This window comes from Vespula vulgaris, chromosome 1, assembly GCF_905475345.1.
Source record: "Vespula vulgaris chromosome 1, iyVesVulg1.1, whole genome shotgun sequence".
NCBI classification, from domain to species: Eukaryota; Metazoa; Arthropoda; class Insecta; order Hymenoptera; family Vespidae; genus Vespula; species Vespula vulgaris.
The window spans coordinates 17613287-17635811 of record NC_066586.1 but is presented as its reverse complement, the minus strand read 5'-3'; the positions used below and the strand labels follow the sequence as shown (position 1 = coordinate 17635811).

Genomic DNA, 22525 nt, shown 5'->3' with positions numbered 1-22525 from the left:
GGACTAAAAGAGAGAAAGAGAGAGAGAGAGAAAGAGAAAGAGAAAGAGAAAGGGAAAGGAAGAGAGAGAGAGAGAGAGAGAGAGAGAGAAAAGAAAAAAAAAGAAAAAAAATGGAAGAAAAGTGTACCTATGGGGGAAGAAAAAGCGGTGAAAAGGAAGAAATGCACGACGAGTCACGAGGACGATTCCGACGATTCCAACGACTCCGACGACTCCGACGACGACGACGACGATTGCTAGGGAAAGAAGAAGGGGTATAGAGAGGGGGAGGGTGGTATACCGACGTTGAGGGGGTTGCAAAAGGCAGAGAGCAGAATTAAAGGTGAACGACGGAGGTGTGCCTATGTATGTTTAATCGCGATCGAGTATTCCGTTTGGAGGGTACGAGAGGGCCCTTCGCGTTGCTTGGAAAGGGTGCAAAAGAGAAGGTGAGATAGAGAGAGAGAGAGAGAGAAAAAGAGAGAGAAAAGGTAGGACAGGACACGACGATCGCAAAAGCCCCGCGCGTGCATCCGCAAGCCGATATGTAATTTTCTATCCTACACGATTCTCATTCTCATTCTTCTCTCTCTCTCTCTTTCTCTCTCTCTCTCTGTCTCTCTCTCTCTCTCTGTCTCTGTCTCTATCTCTGTCTTTGTCTCTGTCTCTGTCTCTTTCTCTTACCTTAACGTTCACCTGTAAAACTGTCCTGTGTTCTATTTCACCGCCTCTAGCGCAAATTATAAATTACTCGCCCTTGACCATGTATTCTTTCTCTCTCTCTCTCTCTCTCTCTCTCTCTCTCTCTCTCTCTCTCTCTCTCTCTCTCTCTCTCTCTCTATTATGTCTATCTCTCTCTATCCCTATATATGTCTATTTCTCTTTTTCCATCGAGAGGGGCATTATAAAAAGGAAAAGAGAAAAAAAAATAAGAAAGAAGGAAAGAAGGCGGAAAGAGGGAAAAATGAAAAGTCCTTTTATTCTATGCATAATTTCCATCGAAGGAACATTAGGTGTCTTCTTGCGTCGACTTAAACTACCCGCGTGCGTCGTCTCGTCTCATCGATAGTCAGAAGGGAAATTATTAAGAATCCACGTCGAGCGAGTCGTAGTCGTAGTCGTAGTCGTAGTCGTAGTCGTAGTCGTAGTCGTAGTCGTAGTCGTAATCATAGTCGTAGTCTTACCGATCGACGTCTTTTACCTGTCCACTGGGAAGTGAGTATCTACCTAACGAACGAGAAATATCGTCGATCTTAATCTTCTTCACGCATCCGGCTACGACTTAATAACGAAGACGAGAACGTGCCTGGTTAAAAAGCTCGATTCCTGAATTGAAGAGAGAAAGAGAGAGAGAGAGAGGGAGAGAGAGAGAGAGAGAAAGAAAAAGAGTTATTATAGTTTGTTATACCAGAGAGATACATAAGAGATAATTTTTTTCCTTTTTCCTTCTTTTTTTCTTTTTCTTCTTTTTCTTTTTCTTTTCTTTCTTTTTTTTTTTTTACGAAACAGAAGGTAGTTACTAGCAGTAAGGGTATATAACTAATTTTCTTTCTATGTACATACATATATAACGCAAGTAGCTATTAATCTTATGAATCTTTACGAATGAATTTTTCGTTTTAATCTCTTCTTTCAAGTTAATGGTGGAAGTTGAGTAAAGGTAAAGTGAGATAAATCGTTTTTCTCTCATATATTACGTTCAAACAGAGATATTTTTTAATATTTCTTTTTTTTAACTTTTTTTTTTCTTTTTTTTTTTTTTTTTAATATATCATCGTTCAAAAAAACCTAAAGAGGTTATTCATTTATTCCCTTATCCAGAAGCGACATATCTCATACTCCACCTCTGGATAAATAGATCAGTTTAATATTAAATCGTTTAAAAGGAATTCGACAAATAGAGAATTAACATTAGCAAAGTGGGAACTCTGTTACCTACCAACATATACAAATATACAGACACGTGTAATACATTCAGCGTTATATATATTTATATGGACGTATGAACAGTTAGTCTTCGTGATTCTCGTTAGTCGTTGAGAATTACGAGGATACTGCAGACTGTAATAATAGGAATTTAATTTTCGTTCTTGGGTACAATTAATACCAGAAGCGTAGTGTTAGTAGAATCGTGAAACCATCAGCACTCACTGACACTCACTGACACTCACAACCTACCTATCTACCTACCTACCTAGCTACCTACCTAGCTACCTACCTAGCTAGCTACCTACCTATCTACCTCTACCTTACCACCAACGTCATCCTCGAGGGTGGCTCTTACAAGCGACGATTTAATTACCGAGAAAAGCGTAGCCGTGTAAGGTTACGATTAACATCGTAAGCCTACCACCTACGCGCTGCGCACTTCCTAATGAATATAAACAGCATTCGGTTAGTATGAGCGAAGGTAATTCGTGCGTATCTCGATTTACAGCACGAGTTTGTATATATATATATATGTATCTTTGTATGTGTATGTGTATGTATATGTGTGTGTGTGCATATATATATATATCTTTCACTCTCCCTCTCGTATGGACGCGTTTGCCTGACTGACTTCGACAGGCCGCTTCTATCTAACGAGACGTGTACCCGTTTAACATATATACCTACGTTTCCTTTCCGACTAATTGCGCATTGTTATCTCCTCCGATAAACAGAAACAGAAAACAGTAAGATTCTCTTTATTTCTTTTTCCCCTTTCGCTCTTCATCTATCTAACCATCTATCTATCTTTCTATCTCTTGTTTCTGATCGCGAACACGTACGAACGAACGATTTAAGCAAGCCAAATGCTATACAATTAATTACAACGAACTAAGTAATAATAAAGTATATATTACAATGTGAAGTAAAATTGCTGTAGCGTTATTTACAATAAAAGAAAATATATTTAATTGTCTGATATCCCTTATACAGCATATCTATTTAAAGAATCGTAACTTTTCATTTGTTCGTACGGCTTGTTAAATCTCATTGATAATTATCTCGTTAAAAACGAGCACGCATTTGGATTTCGTAGATACATATATATAAATATACGTATATGTACATATGTACATACATATCTATGTACATTTTCATGAAAATTGAAGCGTTCAAATAAATGAAAAATAATTGGGAATGAAAAATATTTCTTTTTTTTTTTCTTTTCTTTTCTTTCCTACGTGATTTCACGTAAGAAGTCTCGTAAAAGATTTAAGTTCTTTCTTTTTCTTCTTTTCTTAATCTTTGCCGTTGTATACGCGCGACGAAGATGAATCTAACCACGAGATAATTCGTGGATAAAGTCCGCTCGTAATTCTTAAGGGACGACGCCTGCCTGGCTTGCCTGCCTGGCTTGCCTGACTTGCCTGACTTGCTTGTCCCTTCGCTTGCTCGATGTAACATTAATGACCCACTCTGGATTATGCGGTGCATCGACGATGTGTCGCACGCACCAGAACTACAATACCTAGAGAGAGAGAGAGAGAGAGACAGAGAGAGAGCTAAGAGTACACACATCGTACACACAAACACATAAAAGCATACACACATGTATTAGAAAGCTAGCTATCTCGTATACCTTCGAAGGGTTCATCGTCTCGTTCTACCTCTCTTTCTCTCACCTTCGAACTATTCCTCTGTTTTTCTCTCTCTCTCTCTCTCATTCTCACTCTCTTACTTTTTCTCTTTTTTTCTTTCTCTTCCCTTCAACCTAATCCACCGCTCTACGATCAATCACGAACCTACCACCGTGGATCATTTTTATCGCCTTGGATTTCTTCGATGAAAAGGAAAGAGCAGGTAGAATCGAAAGGGCCTTAATGAAACATCCTCGACTTCTTCAAAGCTCCTCAATCATTTTTTCCAATGGGCTCTTTCTTTCTCTCTCTCTCTCTCTCTCTCTCTCTCTCTGTCTCTCTCTCTCTGTCTCCTCTCTTTCTCTCCCTCTTTCAATGGAATAAAGTTTTTATCGTTATTTCGTTTCTAAATCTCTTTAAAAACTCGTCAACAATTTGTGAATATATTTGCTTAATTATTTATTCGCTCTTTGCCGTGAACAATTAGTTCTCGAAAAGAATGACGAATAATTAGCGCAGCTTGTTGTTTTTTTTCCTCTCTTTCTTTTTAATAATAAAGCGAAACATTTTATTATTACTTTTATTTATTTAATTTTTCTTTTTTACGTTACTCCTTTTTCATTTCCATTTTCGATAATGCTTTTTAAATTTCTGTTAGAAAGATCGAAAAGATTTTAAAGCAGTTTGCTTTAAGAAAAAGGGAACCAACCATTGATTTTTCGATACACACGTATACACATATACATACGTACGCTACTTACTTATATCCTTAGTACGAAATCTTCATTCTCTCTCTCTCTCTCTCTCTCTCTCTCTCTCTCTTCTTTTTACTCTACGCATTACGTATAAACGATCCTAAACGGCGAGACCGACGATGGGATGATGATAAGAGGACTTAAACTTTCAGCAACGCGGAAAAAGACAATGCACGTGCCGTTCGATCAGGGATATTTTATTCAAGTTCTCTTCTTCCTCCTTCAACTTCCTCCTACTCACCCCACTTTCTTCCTTCGTCGTCAGTCTCTCTTCCTCTCTCTCTCTCTCTCTCTCTCTCTCTCTCTTACTCTTTACTGTATAACGTAAAGTCTCTTCTCACCCTGTAAACCTCACCCTGCCCAACACCTTTCTCTTAGACTCGATCGAACGAAAATTTTCGCTCTCGAGATTTAGGATAAAACGTCGTCGTGGAAATTCAAGGAGAAAGAAGAAAACGAAGAGGACGAAGACGAATCTCTCTACTTTTGTCGTACTTGTCTATCTTTCCTTTCGTCTACTACTTCTTCTTTAACAGCTATAGAACGGAGTCGATTCATTATAAATGTAAAATGTGATTTTTTCTTTCTCTCTTTCTCTCCCTCTCTATTTCACCCTCTTAATTCTTTTCCTTCGTTTTCTTTATCCTCTAACGTGACCTTTATTTTTTCCTTCACGTGCAAAATTGTTAAAAAGTAAGTAGTAGTAGTAATAGTAGTAGTAGTATCATAGCCAGAAATCTTTCTTCGTGAGTCGTTCGTTTCTACTCCCACTTCTTTCTTTCTCTTAAGCGGACAATGGGCGCAATAAGAAATTCACGAGGCATATAAGCTATACTATGCTCGAGGGCAAGGGCAGGTCAGGAGACAATACCTCTTGAAAATGTGACGGTGACTGAGACTACCTCAATAAGGGTCGCTGGAAAAGCAGGGTTAACGGTGTTACTCGACGACGAACGACTTTTACGTATGTATATATATATATATTTTTTTTTTCTCTTGAATTTAAACCTTTAAATTATTACATCCGTATGATCGTTTCTATTTCTCTCTATCCGTCTCTCTCAATTTATCGAATTATTTAAGTAACTTATCGAGCATTATAACATCTTCGAATGCATATGTTTTTCTCTTTCTACGATACTAACTCCTTCTATATTGATATTGAATATTGAAATTATGAAGATAAGTATTACGTCTTTTGTTTTCTTTACATATACGTATATATTTATTTGAATAAATAAATTAAAAAAAAAAAAACAAGGAAGAAAGAATTCGATGAAATCTTATTATCAAATTACATACGTCAGCACGCACATATCATCTGTCCATCGTTACGTTAAAAAGAAACAAATCATTACTATTAGTAAATAATATTCTTTATTAGTAAAAAAGAATCACAGGGAAGATAGTGGGACCGCATAGCGAATGCAATTTGTCAGGAACTCATCGGACGGGCTTCGGTCGGAGAAGAGAAGAAAAGGACAAATAAGGTGTTTAAAGAAAGAGAATAAAAGAGGGTGGAGTGGGGGGAGAACAGGTTAAGCTTCGACAAGTTGACGTTCAATAATCGCGAAAGAAGAAAAATGACGAGGACGGATGGCTACAGTCTGCCACGACGAAACAAAAGCGAAGAGAAGAGTAGAAAAGTGGGAAAAGAAAAAAGAAAAAGAAGAAAGAAAAAGAAAAGAGAAACGAAGATAAAACGAGCGAGAGAGCGAGAAAGAAAGAAAGAAAAAAAAGAAAGAAAGAAAGAAAGAGAAAGAGATAGATAGATAGATGGAGAGAAATCTCTCGAAGCGGTATCTCGCGAGCTTACTTAATTACTCCTTTGCGTAACTTCACTTTTAATTTGCTTCGATTAAAACTCCCCCCACCCTTACTCTTCATTCGACTCGACTCGACCCGACCCTATCCTATGCTACTCCACCCTATCTCATTCCACTCTTCCATCCGTCCAGTCGTTTTTCATTGGATTCGACGGAATACGATGGAATACCAGAGACCAATTGAAAACGAAGAAGAAGAAGAAGAAGAAGAAGAAGAAGTGAAAGAAGAAATAAAAAGAGAGAAAAAGAAAAAGAGGGAGAGAGAGAATGAAAGAAACAGAAGCTAAATAAGAATGAAATGAAAGAGGGAAGAATGGTGGTCGGGCTTCCATCGTCGCGTAAGACAGAATCTCGTTGTTTCTCTTATGAATGAACGAGGGAATACGATGAGTAGGAGGAGGAGGAGTAGGAGGAGGAGGAGGAAGAGGAGGAGGAGGATCATGAAAAAAGAGATAAAATAAAAAAGAAGTAGAAAGAAAGAAAGGAAAAGAAAAAAGAAGGTGATAAAGGGGAAAGGGGTAAAATACAAAAAAGATAAGAAAAGAAAAGAAAAGAAAAGAAAAAAGAAAAAAAAAGAGAGAAGAAAAGAAAAAGAAAAAAGAATCAAATGAAAGTGTCTACGACCAAGGCCGTTAATACACCGGCAATTTCTGATTTTGTAATTCGCCTCTTCCATCCGCTGTATGCCCTCGACCCGGGGCCTAAACTATCAACGAAACGAGGCAAGAAGACGCATTAATAATACGATCTCGTCGGTCATTCCACCACGTCAGAGAGAGAGAGAGAGAGATAGAGAGAAGGAGAGAAAGAGAGATAGATAGAGTCGACCGACGAATGAACGAACGGACGGACCGACCGACCGACCGACGGGACGCTGGTGTTAGGAACCACATTTTTCAAGTCATGCCTGTTAATGCGGTGAACGAGGGGCCGAGCCGGAACCACAATGGCGTCAGCTTCGAGGGATCGCACGAAACTGCGTTTTCGGGGACCCAGAATACATATACATATACATATATTATATATACGTACAAACATAGAGAGAAGGGGAGAGAGAAAGAAGAGAGAGAGAGAGAGAGAGAGAGAGAAAATAAAAAGAAAAAGAAAAGAAATTCATTAACGCTGTCTTGCGAGTGCCGAGGGGCTTTTAGCGCGAAGAAATCGCGAACGACTTATAAATATACAGACTAGACTGACTCTCTCTCTTTCTCTCTCTCTCTCTATCTATCTATCTATCTTTCTCTCGTGTATGACGGAGTTAGTTATTCGTCCACGGAATTAAGAGAAACGTCCTCGAACTTCTTAAGCGTGTCCGTTGGAACCCAACTAACAACGGCCGATTAACGATAACCATCGTCTTCGAAATAATATTCGCGACATGATAAACTTGGGAGAACGAATATGGACATAAGTGAATGCTATAAACTCGTCCGAGGAATATTCATTAATTGAATATATTAAATGGAAATAATGAATTCAATTTTTCCTGGAATAACGTGCAACGAGGAAAGAAATGTTTTGTATAAATAGACGATCAAAAAGTAAGTAGAGGAAATAATATTTTCAATAGGTTCCACGAACGTTCTCCTTTTTCAAGGTCGCGTTCTTTCACACAATTGTTTGTTTATTTGCTTTGACAGCGAGTCGAATGACGGAATTATATATATATATGTATATTTTTTTTTCTTTTCTTTTTTTCAGAGAACAGATTTCTCGCTCTTCCTACTCTTAATAGGATCACAAGGATCGGAGAAAGATCGATGGACCGAAGAACCCATGTGGTATATGTATCTCTTTTTATATCTCTTTTTGGTTAGGATCTGGTCGTTGCACCGATCCCATTACGATCCCTCCCACGAGTAGCAGAGCTGTTGGCGTGCAGCATCTGTCGCACTATGATCACGATTGGCAGCGATCCAGTAAGGTGTAGACTCAAGGCCACGCATCGCCTGTTTGCTCGGGAGGAACGTTCGCTGTTTCTTCCTCCCTTCGAAGTACTCCGCACACTCTCTTTATCTCTCTATCTCTCTCTCTATCTCTATCTGTCTTTCTCATTCTTTTGCGATGGGTGTGACGCCAATGACGTCATCGATCAGGCGACGTTCATCGTGACGTGATGGAATGACCAACGAAAGAGAGAAAGAAAAATTATAGGGAAAGGGAGATAAAAAAAGAAAAGAAAAAAGAGAAAGAGATAGATAGATAGATAGATAGAGAAATAGATATAGAAAGAGAGAGAGAGAGAGATATTTGTTATATAAAGAAAATTCGAAAAAGATGATAGATCTTTATGATAAAAGGACTTAGAATGGCTGAGTTTATATTTTTAGAAGAACATACGTATGCATGAGAGAGAAAGAGAAAGAGAGAAAGAGAGAGAATATGGTAAGTATGTACATAGAACGAAGACACGCAGCACGAGGTCGCGACCGAGTGGTCGCCCACGCATAAACGCACGCGTTCTTAACGTTCTAACATTCTATATGTTGTCTCATGGAACTCGTTTCATGAAGTGGGTAGTATCTGGTAAGATTTTACAATGTAAGGATAAACCGATTCACATTTTATCCATATACAAATATTCTCGTCACATATGTGTAGTAATGGTATGTACATATAATATCTACATCTATAACGTATGCATATTTCGTTTATTATTACTTCATTTTTATAAATACGATCATACCAATGTGTTTAATGAAACATGTATATATTTCAAAATACGTACATACAAACTCATACATAGATTTTTAGATTAATTTAACAATGAACAATTAAAAAGATAGAGCTTTTCGAAATTTGTGTAATCTACTTGTACAACAAATATATTAAAATATACATATATATATGTGTGTGTGTGTATTCTTTTATATTTACTTTAATTCGAATTTATTTTGAATTTGAATTAACACTTATTTTTAAATACAAATTCTATTTATATTTGAAAGAAGTATTTACGGTATTTATTTTTTCCACGCTTCTATTAAACCACGTTTCTGGAATGTCGAAGTGAACACCGTTGAAGGAAAGATTGCACAGCACGATTGTTCTTTGCTTCATTGTTCTCAAGTGAAGAGAAATAGAGAGAAATAGAGAGAGAGAGAGAAAGAGAGGTCCATCGAGAGTTCGTAATGTCGATCGATCTCGAAGTACTAAAGGACAACGACGTCGATAACGACGACGACGACGACGACGACGACAACGACGACGACGACGGCGTTGAAGGAGGAAAACGTGTCGCATATATCGCGATAGACGTTCCACGAGCTCTCACGCTATTTGTTGAGCCGTTAGAAACGACACGTTAAACGATGTTTTCTCCGACACTTCTAACGGATATTCTCTGTTATCACTCTTTCGAGTCACTCATGTTTCTCGTGCAAACCAATAAATGTTACTCACGGATTTAACTATCGCGATTATAATCCATTTAATTTTAATAATCCAATTTAATTTAATTTCATTTGATTTCATTTGATTCGATTTGATTCTAATAATCAATTTAATTCAAATAAACGATATACACATATATATATATATATATAATACCGAAAAAATGTTATCCTATTATATAGAGATCGAATGAAAAGTTCCTATACGATTTTAACGACGAATTACTATTTTCTCGAATTACAAAACTCGTGCCTAGGATTTCTTTTTAATTATCTAACAAAAAAAAACAAAGGAAAGAATTAACCCTTCCAAAAAAAAAATCGTAATCACTCGTTTAATATCGTCTATAAAATAATAATACTTTTGGTTCATCCTTATCTCTCCGAAATTTTTGAACCGCTTAGAAAAAAAAAAAAAGAAAACGATATATAAGTAAATAGAGATGATCGTTGATTCCAACGATAATTCAGTGAGTTATACGTGAAAAAGTGGTTTATAATTCGGATACGAATCCAGCAGACAGCGTCGTTTCGTATCTTTTGAATCTCGAGGAGAGTTAACAGCGAGACTCGTAGAAGGAAACGCGTCATTAACGAGATCAGACCTCGGTCGCGTGCCCGCATCACTTAGGGAAGCGAAAAAGGAAAAGAAAAAGAAAAAAAATGTGTGAAAGCACGTTGAGATTTCCAGGGATCTTCGAAAGTAGTAACCGATGAAGAAGACGACGCGACGTGTACGCAAAAGAAGAAGAAAAAGAAAAAGAAAAAGTAAAAGAAGACGAAGTTCTGGTTAATATGCTCGTCCTTGGTCTGTCTCTCTCTTTCTTTCTCTCTCTATCTCTGTCTCTCTCTTTTTATGAAGTACTTACATAGTACGTACGTATTTCGCGTCTACGTTCTACGTTCGTTTCTCTTCATTTTCTTTCCTTCCGAAGCGAAGAGTGAATTAACGAAGGGACTTACCCCATCTTGAAAGATCATTCCGAAAGTGTCTAACACTCCTGAAGCTTCTTTTTTTTTCTTTTATATATATATATATATATATATATATATATATCTTTATTTTTTATATTCGACGTCGTTAACAAATAAAAGAACACGATGACAGTGTATAAATAATGACAATGTCTAAATAAGAAAATATTGTAGGTACGTATCTTACGAAAAAAATTGATAAACGGCGATAATCCTTGTCCGTAAAAAAAAGTTTTTAAAAGTAAATCTACTAGAAGTATTTTGAACGATAAATAAGTTTAAAGGTATTGATGATTTTTCTTTTTCTTTCTCTTCTTTCTATCTTTTCTTTTCTCAAGCACCTATACATTCGTTTGGTGTCTCGTACCAAACGCCGCCCGTTCAAAGGGAGATCCCTCTTGAAAAAGAAAAAGGAGGAGAAGAAGAAGAAGATAGAAGAAGAAGGAGAAGAAGAAGAACAAGAACAAGATAGAAACTGCCTCCTCTTCGAAGGATCTCGGCACAGCTGGTGTAAATTACTCGCGATCGAGGAGCGAACGGTCTAAATAAAAATCCGATAATTCAAGCGCGAAGCCTCTTTACATTTTGCACGCGTGTATATCCTGGTACTGAAGTGAAAGAAGATGCAAAGGGGAAGATGAAGAAGAAAAGAAGAAAAAGAAGAAGAAAAAATGGAGAAGAGGACGAGAAGACCCCCAAGAAATCGGTAGGGCTATGTCGGGAAAGGGCATGACCTCGACGTAGCCGCGTATAATCGCGACTGGCGAATCTCGAACGTTTTATTTCCCTTTCTCTCTATATCTTTATCTTTTTTTTTTTTTAAGCATATCGAATTTACATTCGTATCGTAGGAAACATAACACAGACTCGTCCCCTCCCCTTAGCAACCCTTCGAAATTTCACGTATAAATCTTAAATAAAAAATGTTGGTAATTAGTAATAATATCTTTGAAATTTTTCGTTAGGATTGCTATCATCAGTTTGTCCCAGTTGTTCTACGCCAATGGAGATATATCGAGAGAGGAACACTACTCCTCGACACTGGCCTCTCCTTTGCTAGTTCGTCCAGGTGATTACGCTGTCGCTCGAGGCTCTTCTTCTCCTCCGGCCCGCGGTGCCGGCTCGCACACGCACTCACGCACGAAAAAGAGGAACCTGTCTTACCTGTGTAAGAAAGAAAGAGAGAATCTACGAAGAGCCGGACCATCTTTACTGGCGTTAAAGATACAGAGAAGAAGAGAGAGAGAGAGATAGATGGACTCGTCGCATAGCAATCGCTTTGGTCACGCTAATGCTACCTACCCCTTTCCCCTTTACTCCTCACGCCTCTCTTTCTCTCTCTTTCTCTCTTACTCGACTTTAATCAGGTGTTAAATACGAGCATCGTCATGGAGAGGCCTATATTTGAATTCATTACACCGATGTTATATGAAAATTCGAGTAATAGCCTGGCGTATTCGGCTAAGCACAGAGATTTCTGGAATCATTGGGTGTCTTCCTGAGGGCCCATGGAATTTGTTAAAACAAAACAAAAAAAGAAAAGGATAAAAAAAAGAGAAACAGGAGTGAGAGAAAAAAAGAAGAGGGAAAAGAGAAGAAAGACGAAAAAAGAGAAATGGAGAAAAAAAATTTACGAAAATCAAACGAGAATAAAAAAAAAAAAAAAGAAACGGACAAAAAAAAAGTAAGCGGAGGAAAAAAGAAGAGGGTGGCGAGATAATACGGACCAACAAGAAGCAAACGAAACGAACGAACGAACGAACGACCAAAAAAAAAAGGCGAAAAAGAAACAAAAAAAAAACAAAATAAAAAAAAACAAAGAAAAAGAGAGAGAGAAAGAGAGGAACGATGGTGGTGGTGGTGGTAGAGAGGACGACACGCGAGGCCACGTTGCGCGTCCGTAGAAAAGGTGGTGAGTAGTTAAGCCGAAGGCGCCTCGTCGAGACAAGAAGGGAACACGCCCCGCGGCGACTTGGTTCGCTCGTCTGACTTCGATCATCCGCTCGCGCCGGAGTGAAGGAAGGAGAATGCTAGCTAGCAAGTGAGTATAAGAGACAGAGATAGAGAAAGATAGATAGATAGATAGATAGAGAGAGAGAGAGAGAGTTGGCAGGGCAAGGTAGGGCAGGGCAGGTTGGCAGGGCAAGGCAAGGCAAGCAAGCAGGCACAAGCGAGCACAAGCAAGCAAGCAAGCAAGCAAGCAGGCAGGCAGGCAAGCACACACAGCCACCCAGTCCGCCAGTCAAGCAGCCAGTCCGTCAGTCAAGCCGTCGCGGCTCGTTCTTCGTCACTCGCTCGCTCACTTACTCGCTCTCGCTACTCGGTGTGTTAATTAGTTAAGGTTGTTGGTCGGGGACTAAATTACACCTCCGGAGCTACTCAAAGGAAGCAATTACTGGTGGCGCAACCCGGAGGGGGACTCGTGAGTCTCGCGACGCGCGCGTTAGAGAGAGAGAGAGAGAGAGAGAGAGAGAAAATCAGGGAGAGAGAAAATCAGGGAGAGAGAGAAAATCAGGCAGAGAGAGAGAGAGAGAGAGAGAGAGAGAATCAGGGAGGAGGGAGAGAGAGAGAGTAGTCTAGCACAAGCAAGGCAGTGAGCCACAACTAGAACTCGCATATCTCAACGGAGCTACTTGCTGTTGCTGCTGCTGCTGCTACTACTACTATTACCTTCCCTCTTAGCTTCCTTTTCCTGTCAATTTCTCTCTCTCTCTCTCTCTCTCTCTCTCTCTCCCTTCCTCCTCCTTCCTCTCCTTCTAAATATTCCTGGTTCCGTTAACACATGACTTTGCGTACTCGCTTTTACGCCTTCTCGACGACCCAGTGGGCCTGCCTTCCGTTTCTTCCAATCCTTCGTATTCTTCTTCCTTTCTTCTTCAACCCACTTGGAGACTATACTAGAAAGCAGCTCGTTCCAGTATGGCACCCGATTCAGTGGCCGCAGCAACAGCAATAGCAACAGCAGCAACCAAGCAGTATTCCCTTCTCATCCTCTTTCTCCACTCTTCGTAGGCTCGTTACACCAACAGGCTGAACCACGGGAGGGAACCGCGGGAGGGACGCATTGATTTCCAAACCGGCCGCCCTGTCGGCGGTAGTTTGCCAAAATGCCAGCTTCCCGGTGCGAGCACACCTACCACACGTTCGTACCTCTCTTCTGACTATGTTTTCGAACGGGCACGGGCATGGCTGTGCTCGCGTGCACTTGTATACGTAACTGTGTACGTATGTTACGTACGTGAATGTCCGTATGTAGGTGGATACCGTTGTGTACCTACTCTCTCCTCTCCTCTCCTCTCCTCTCCTCTCCTCTTCTCTCCTCTCTTCTCCTCTCTTCTCCTCTCCTCTCTATCTCTCTAACGCTTCCTACCGATTCTTTTGACTCTTTTATTTATTTTAAACTCCTCCTCCTTTCCCCCACCCCATCCACCACCTAACTCCCCCCGCCTACATCGATCCGAAGCGGACGAAGTAGAAAAATCGACCTCGCTCCGAGCGAGAACGCAAACCTGCCGAATATATTCGCTCCTACTGTTCGCCTAGGCGTAATTTCAGAGTCGATTTAACGAGAATAAAAGTGTTATTTCTCTTTTATTTTCTCTCTCTCTCTCTCTCTCTCTCTCTCTCTCTCTCCTCGTTTTTTTTTTACTTTCTTTCTTTCCTTTCCTTTTCATATTTTTTCTTTTGTTTGTTTTTGTTGTTCGTCGTTGTTGTTGTTGTTGTTGTTGTTGTTGTTGTATTCTATTACAACTTCAAACGAACGAGTTGTTTCGTTCAACTTTCCGTCCGGCTTACGACTTCGACCTTAATTCATAATTGCACCTTTCCGTTCGTCGATCGGCCGTTGATTGAAGATTACAGCTATTTCCTTTCCGTTCGACGTTATTAATAAGAAACTCCGGGGTAAAAGATTCGAGTCGTAAGAAGAAGCTTATAAGACGACGATCGAAGAAGAAGAAGACGAAGAAGATGACGATGAAGAAAAGGATGAAGAAGAAGAAGAAGAAGAAAATGTATTTACCCTCCGCGGTTTCCCATCCAAATAAGGAGAAACCACTGATTTGACGCACTCCTGATAATTACGAACGGTTCAAGATCGTTGTTATTAGAGGAAAAGAAGGAAAACGAGAGGGGAGAGAGAGAGAAGCAGGAGAAGGGAAAAAACAAGCAACGATAATTCCTTAGAATTTCGAATCAAAAAGATTGTAAAATTTTCCTCTTCCAGATCACCATCTTTCGTTGGATCGTAACGACGTAATTTTTCAATATTCACAAATGTCACTACTACCGACCGGCCGATTAATTTTGATTTCTCTCTCTTCTACGAATTCGTATCTTCACGAGAGCCTTTTTTTTTCTCCTCCTCGATTTTCTTATTCTTTCTTTTTTTTTGCTATCTCTCTTTCTCTCTCTCTCTCTCTTTTTTTCGTTTTCTTCTTTTTAAACTTACTACTTTTACGAGAGGATTTTTAAAGCTTCCGAGAAAAATTCGTCGATTTCGGTGGTGTGTTTATAACGGAAGTTTAGAGGATATCCGAAGTTAACGAATAAAATGGTACACTGTCGTTTTATCGTCTAAATTGCGCGCGTAATCTTCCGAGAAAATTTCGAACGCGAAGAAACGCGAGCCTTAAGTTTCTTTCTCCCCTTCTCCTCGTAATTATTCCATCCACGATTCCTTCATGCTTGTTCGCTTGCTTGCTTGCTTGCTTGCTTGCTTCGACGAAAGAGAAATAGAGATAGATAGATAGAGATAAATAGATAGAGAAAGAGAGAGAAAGAGAAAGAGACGGAAAGAGAGTAAGTTTCGAGCGATCTCGAGAAGAGATTTTAGATACTTCATGGCAATTGCGAAACCCCATGTGGTAACCATAAACGTTACCCTTGGTGAACGACGGTTTACGGTTTCGTTGGCATTTCTTCGAGTCTGGAACGTAACGTCGAATGTTTCCTAGAAATTCGTTGCTTTTTAGGGACGACGTTAGATCCTCATCCCTCTCTCATTCTTCTTCTCATCCTTTTTTTAGCTTGCCACCTCTGCGAAACAACACAATACAAACATACCTTCTCGGTTAATGGCAGAGAGAGAGAAAGAGAGAGAGAAAGAGAGATGGTAATACGTTGGGTGCCATCGTCGACTAAAGGCAAAACTTTTCCTGTCCCATGATGCATACATTTCGAGAATGTAAACCCAAAAGAGAGAGAAAAAGAGAAAAAGAGAGAATGAGCGAGAGAGATGGACAGAGGAGCTGCCATCTTTACACTATCCAGTAAAAAAAGAAGAGAAATAAAAATCGATGAGTAAACGTGATAGAGATATATAGATATATAGGATTCGATTTAGCTATTCGAGTTAGCTATTTCTCTTTTTTTTTTTTTGTTTCACTTTTTGCGACTCTAACCTCGTTGAGACCCCGTTGTTTTGCTTAGCTCGTGCAAAATTATGATACGGCGTTGGAATTTCCAAGCTAACGCGGTTGTTGCTGTTGCCAGTTTAGGGTCCGAACTTTTCCTGACGGATTCGCAGATTTCTACGAAGAAGCTAATGTTAAACACTGTATATATATGTAATGTATGTATGGGTTCTGTTATGTTATGACATAGGATGGTATACGAGAGAGAGAGAGAGAGAGAGAGAGAGAGAGAGAGGTACTGAGACGCTTTATGGATAGTTTATGGTTAGTTGTAAGCGTAGAGTTATGAATAGATTATTAATATGAACGTTGACCTTCGTCGTAAACTTTCCTACCACCAAAACCTTCCCCTACCTACCCGAATAGAGTTCAAACTACGGACGATACTAGTTCTTGAATTTTGATTTAATCGAAGTTAGATTAGTCTGAAAATAATATTAATCGTTCGTAAAAAGTCTATCGTTAAAAGATCTCCCAAAAGATTAACGTTATATATCGTCAATGGATATTGATGATCCGGTCGGACATTAAATAAAAAAGAAAGAAATAAATAAATAAGTAAGTAAAAGAAAAAAAGACATAACAAAAGAACGAAAAAAAAAATAACCAAAAGATGAACGCATACAAAAGTAAATCAGCGAATAAAAAAATAAAAAGATGAAATCTTGAAAAGCTGAATGATTTCCTTGGCCGATATATAAATTAAAGAATAAAATCACGATCTCTCTGCGAGAGAAATTTTATTTGTCAAGAAAGTGATTATGAATTTTCATTGAGACGAGAATGATAGATAGATAGATAGATATATAAAGAGAGAGAGAGAGAGAGAGAGAGAAAGGGTAGAAAATAATAAAAGAGGAGAGGAAAGAGTGTAAAAAAAGATCAGATTTCTCTCTCTCTTTCTCACTCTTTCTATTCTGCTAGAGCGAGAGAGGGAGAGAGAGAGAGAGAGAGAGAGAGAGAACGAGTGATAGAGATAGAGAAAGAAAAAGAGAGACGCGATCAGTCGGCTGCTACTCTCGCGCGTCGCGTTGCCGCGTCGTCGCCAATCGCCGCTGAAAAAATGGCTCCAGGGCTGAGAACAATGAAGCGGCTTGATTTGTTCTAGCGCCTCGCCGTGCGACGCTCCGGATTATGCCCGGAAGTCTTCTCTTTATCCATGCCCAGAGTTGAATCCGTGTGCCGTCGTACTCATCCTACCTCCTTCTCTTCCTCCATCACCAGAGCACCATCACCACCATTTCTATCTATCTATCTATCTATCTATCTATCTATCTATCTATCTCTCTCTGTCTCTCTTTCTCTCATACCATTTACACACTCTCTTTCGCATGAGTTTTTTGCTTGCTTGCTCTTTCGTTCGTTCGTTCTTTTGGAAGATAGACAGAGAGAGAGAGAGAGAGAGAGAGAGAGAACGAAAGAGAGATGATAGATAAAGATAGAAAACGACGCGTTGCTCACGCGGCTTACCACGATTGTCATCCAGCCTGAAGCAAACGAACAACGCGCGTAGAGAAAACGCGAAGAGAAAAACTCGAAGGAAGAAAAAAAAAAAAGAAAAAGAAAAAAGTTGGAGCGATCGTCATAATCTTTCTATGAAACACAAGTCGTCGTCGTCGTCGTCGTCGTCGTAGTTGCGATTAGTTTTCAGATTGACGAATACGTTTCTTCCTACTTTTTTTTTTTTAATATTTGTTTGTTCTTTTTTTACGTTTTTAATCCTTATTTATTTATTTATTTAATTATTTATCCGTTCTATTGTTTAAGTATGCTTTAACGATCTTTGACTCTTTTATTTTACCCCATACGATTTATTATTATATTGTGAGCTAAATGAAAACTACGATCTTCTGAAAAGGACTATCTTCCTCAGAAACGTCTCATACTCGTCGTAACGTTGAAATGATCGAAGATCTACCGTAGGACTCTTCTTGGTTGTGTAAAAGCTGATCGGACAGGATCGTCTTCGGTAAAAGTCACGATTTATTCCACGATTATAATCCCCAATCTTCAAGTCGGACCACGTGCGCTTGCAAGTAAAGTAGACGATGGAGTATAGTAGTAACAGAGGGGAGAGAAAAGAAATGAAAAAAAAAAGAGAAAAAAGGAAAGAAAAAGAAAAACATACTCATAACACATAGAGAAGAAAAGAGAAGAAGGTAACAGCCTGTGTACTCTCTCTCTCACACATATAAGTATACACACCACACATTCTCTCTTTATCTATCATTCTATCTCTATCTTGGAATCTTCCGAAGTCTTCACCACGTCGTCGTTGTCACAACGTCACGGGTACGGTGCATTGTATACCAGGGACATGTCCTCTCTCTCTCTCTTTCTCTTTCTCTCTCTTTTACTCTGACTCAGACTCTACCACCCTATCTCACTATCTCGTTCTCGCTTACACTCCTTCGGAGTACCAGCAGCAGATCTATCCAACACGAACCATAGCGAGAAAACCTCGAATGACAGCCGCGCAAACATCGCCCGAGGGAATATTAAAAACGGTCCTAGGCCTCGTCAGTGAAGAACGGGGAAAGACGAGGAAGAAGCGTCGTCGTCGTCGTAGTCGTAGTCGTAGTCGTAGTCGTAGTCGTCGTCGTCGTCGTCGTAGTCGTGGTCATGATCGTAGTCGTCGTTGGTTGCCATTCTTACGGTACCGCTGTTGTAGTCGGCACTCTGTACCATCCACTGTTGCTATCTCTTTCTCTCTTTTTCGTTGATGTTGGTTCTGGTGATGTTGGTGACGGTGGTGGTGCTGATACTTCTGCCACCGTTGCTGTCGTAACGCGTAACCGTGACGAAAACAAGCCCTGGGGTTCTGTGTCATCGCCTCTACTCTCTCTCTCTCTCTCTCTCTTTCTCTTTCTCTTTCTCTTTCTCTCTCGTAATGTCGACTTCTCTTTTCTTTCCACTTGTCGTCGGTTTCTTCGTTTCTCCCGACCACTTCTATATCTCCTTCTCTTTCTCTTTCCGATTCTTCATCTCCTTCTTTTATCTTATAGTCTAGCACCTTTTTCGTTTCTTTGTTTTTTTTTTCTTTGTTTTCTCATCGGAGCTGGATCACGGATCGCGGATCGCCTTCCGTTTCCGTCGATCTAGTCGAAGAAAGGATTCCCAAGGGAAGAAAGAAAAGATATATACTATAAGACGTATCATCTCGTTTTCTTCGTTGGCACCGCCGAACACACAACTACTTACTTACTTACTTACTTACTTACTTACTTACTTACTTACTTACTTACTTACTCACAACTCTCGTTTGTGGTGCCCCGATATGGTAACCGTTTCTCATTCGATCGGCAGACGCGACCGGTTCGCGTTCGTCTCTCTTTCTTTCTCTTTCTCTCTCTCTCTCTGTCTTTCTCTGTCTCTCTCTTTTCTTCTCATACAAACGATCGAATCTTCCGATCGTTTTTATTCTACGAAATTCGTATACGCTTTTCGTTATACTCTATTATAACCCGGACGCATCAGGATTGGATTTCCGATCATAATTTTCTCCAAATGTAGTAGACATTTATCTGCATATGTATTACAAATAACGAAATCTCTTGAATATTTGTATTTTTATCGTCCTGCTTCTTTTTCTCCTTCCTTTATGTCGACCAACATAGGAAAAGATTTCTCTTCGTCGAGCTGCTCAACACTTTTTTTTATTTAAGAAGAAGAAAAGAAAAAAAAGAAAGAAAGTAAAATCGTAACGAGAAACGTCGAGATTTATTCGAATACCATATAATCGACAAGTTCGACATTTTTCGGCGTAGGCGAAACGATTCTCAAATAAAAAAAAAAAAAGAGAAAGAAAAAAAAAAGGGAGAAAAAGAAAAAAGGAAAGAAAAAAGAAGAAGAAAAAAGGAAAAGAAAGAGAAAAAGAACGTACGATACATAGTCGAAAGACGAAGAAGAGAAAGAAGAAGCGAAGTGAGAGGGGTGGTGATGGTGATGGTGATGGTGATGGTGATGGTGGTGGTGGTGGTGGTTGTAGGAAGAGGAGAAGGTGAAGAAGAGGGGGAAGAGAACAAGAGGACAAGGGTAGAGGAAACAAGTAGAGATAGAGAGTAAGAGAAAGAGAGAAAGAGAATGAGGCAAAGACGACAACGAAGCTCGAGGTGGATATATCGTCGAGAGTAAAGGAGAGGAGAGCTGAGGAGAAGAGAGAAGAGGAGAAGAGTGGAAAGGAGAGGTGAGAGGAAGAGGAGAAAAGAAGAAAAGAGCGGAGTGGAGCAGAGAACCGAAGAAGAAGAAGAAACCGAAGAGAGAGGAGCCGGTGCTACGGAGGCGACGCGGCTCGGTCGTGTTTTATTTACTTAAGACCAGTAGCGAGCTCGGCGCAGGTAGAATTCCACAGCTGGAATCTTAATAAGGGTGGCCAGGGGTTCTCCCTTCGCTTTCTTTCTTTATTTCGATTCGCTTTTTCTTACAACAAATAGTTTGATATATCCTACATGTATGTATGTATGTATGTATGTATATATATCTTTCGATAGAAAAGTAAAAATCGAATAAAATTTTTATCTTTCCCATTGGAAAAAGAAATCAGGGAATAAACGATATCTTCTTAACTATTACATCGTAAATTCCAGAAGAAATATTACATTTTTCTATTACATCGTGTAGAAATAAGTAAAATCGTTTAAAATGAAAGAGATGACACGTTTGCTTTGTTACTAGCGACGATATAATCGTCCGTAAGTAAATTAGAGTAAAATGTTTTTAAATTTTTGTCTACTTACTCTTACGAAATATATATACATATAAGTGTTTCATTCCAATTATAAGATACAAAAGTATGTAATAATAGAATCGTTTAAATATCGCAGATTAAATTTTCTTCGAGTAATTTCTCGCAAAAGCGAGACACGCAAAAAAGAAAAAAAAGAAAGAAAAAAACAAGGGAAGAGAGAGAATCTTTCCGAATCGGTGAGGCACTAATGGCGACGGACAATTACGGACTGGTATTATCACTGTTATTAGCGTACGTATTTATCGAGATTACGAGCAAGCAGCCCAGTACAGGGCGTCGCGCGATGCCACAGAACGTGGAGAGAGAGAGAGAGAGAGAGAGAGAAAGGGTTATTCGAGAACCCCCTCGGAACACTGCCGGCTAGACTACACGAGTATGTGTGTGAAAGAGAGAGAGCAAATAGAAGTGGGACGGTGAGTAGAGTGAGAGAGAGAGAGAGAGAGAGAGAGAGAGAGAGAGAGAGAGAGAGAGAGAGATGCAGTATCGCCGTGGGTGCTGGCAAAATTATTGTGTCCGCCTAACTAATCCATACCGCAACGTATGCAACCCTCAACCCCTACGTGTATGGAGTGCGTGCTACAGTCAAGTGCATACTGCACGGTCTTATATACCGGGTGATTCCAAAGAGCCACTGAAAGCCACCACTGTGGAGGACGATTTCGTTCCCGTCGTCTGGCATAAGTCTATTCAAAAAGAAACTTCGTCTGCCACGAAAACGTTTCTCTTCTCTTTCAATAAGCATTAACAAATGTTATTAAAATTTCTTCGTGCGAGATCGCAAAAGAAAAACAAAAAAAAAGAATGGAGGAGATAGGAAAAGAAAATAAAAGAAAAGAAAGAAAGAAAGAAAGAAAGAAAGAAAAGGAAAGGAAAGGAAAGGAAATGGTTTAATGTCGATGATAATTTATTAAGGAAATTGAAAGTAATTAACGAAACGTTAATTAATAAATAAGTCGGAGGATAGCTCGAACTAATAATTTTCTCTTTCTTTTTCTCTCTTTCTCTCTCTTTCTTATTATCCTTTCAATCGATAGAAAATTTCTAAACGACGTTTGAACTGTTGGTTGTAAATATATATAATATATACACATTATATATATATATACATATATATACACACACATAGTATATAGTACATAAAACTAAATGAACGTCGTGTTATTACGAGGCACGAATGATTGAAAATTGAAAATGGTGATCGGCGATCCACGAAAGGACGCCATTACGTTTGCTCCTCCGATGGGCGCACGTGCGCGCGTGCGTGTACTTCTGAATCGGACTGTAGAGAGAAAGAGAGAGAGAGAATGCTCGAGTAGAGAGGGTACCATACGGGGATGTGGAGACGCGTGCGCACGTGTATATAGCGGCATGCACGTGCTAAATTGCGGGGCGCGGTTGTCGTTGTAGTTGAGCCTTCGAAAATACCGCGATTCGATTTACACGTATCGCACATACACACATAAAATATATATACCTACGTATAATACGTATTATATCGTATATGTCCATACATACTATATCTACGTGTTTATACACAACAGCAATTTTCGATAATTCTCGGGAAAAGAGGTAGTAGTTTTCTTTGTTCGATATTGTTTTTCTTTCCCTTTTTTCTTTTCCATTTTCTTTTTCAGTTTTCTATTTTTTTTTTTTTCGTTAAAACATCAACGACACGGACTAATTAAAAAGCAAAAAAGTTAAAAAACGAGGGTCGTAGAACGGAGTAGGGATGGTGGGATGGGAGGGGTGAGGGGGGAGGGTAACGGTATAGGGATCTTTTTTGCTTCGTTAAAATGTTTTTACTTGATTACTCGAAATAATATTGTACGCAGTCAATACGTGTAGATTATATGATACCAAAAGTGAATCAT

General features: G+C 39.4%; 1 protein-coding gene across 2 annotated transcripts in view; it reads right to left on the bottom strand.

The window, feature by feature from the left end:
* LOC127061696 (protein pangolin, isoforms A/H/I/S-like) overlaps positions 1 to 22525 on the bottom strand; it is a 141735-nt gene that overhangs the window by 13991 nt on the left and 105219 nt on the right. Inside the window, exon 5 of one of the 2 annotated variants that reach the window (XR_007780934.1) lies at positions 14099 to 16024. The exons of the other annotated variant lie outside the window; for it this stretch is intronic. The gene's annotated coding sequence lies outside the window, so the exon portion shown is untranslated. Of the gene's footprint in view, positions 1 to 14098; positions 16025 to 22525 lie in introns of those variants that run through there. 2 annotated transcript variants of the gene reach the window in all.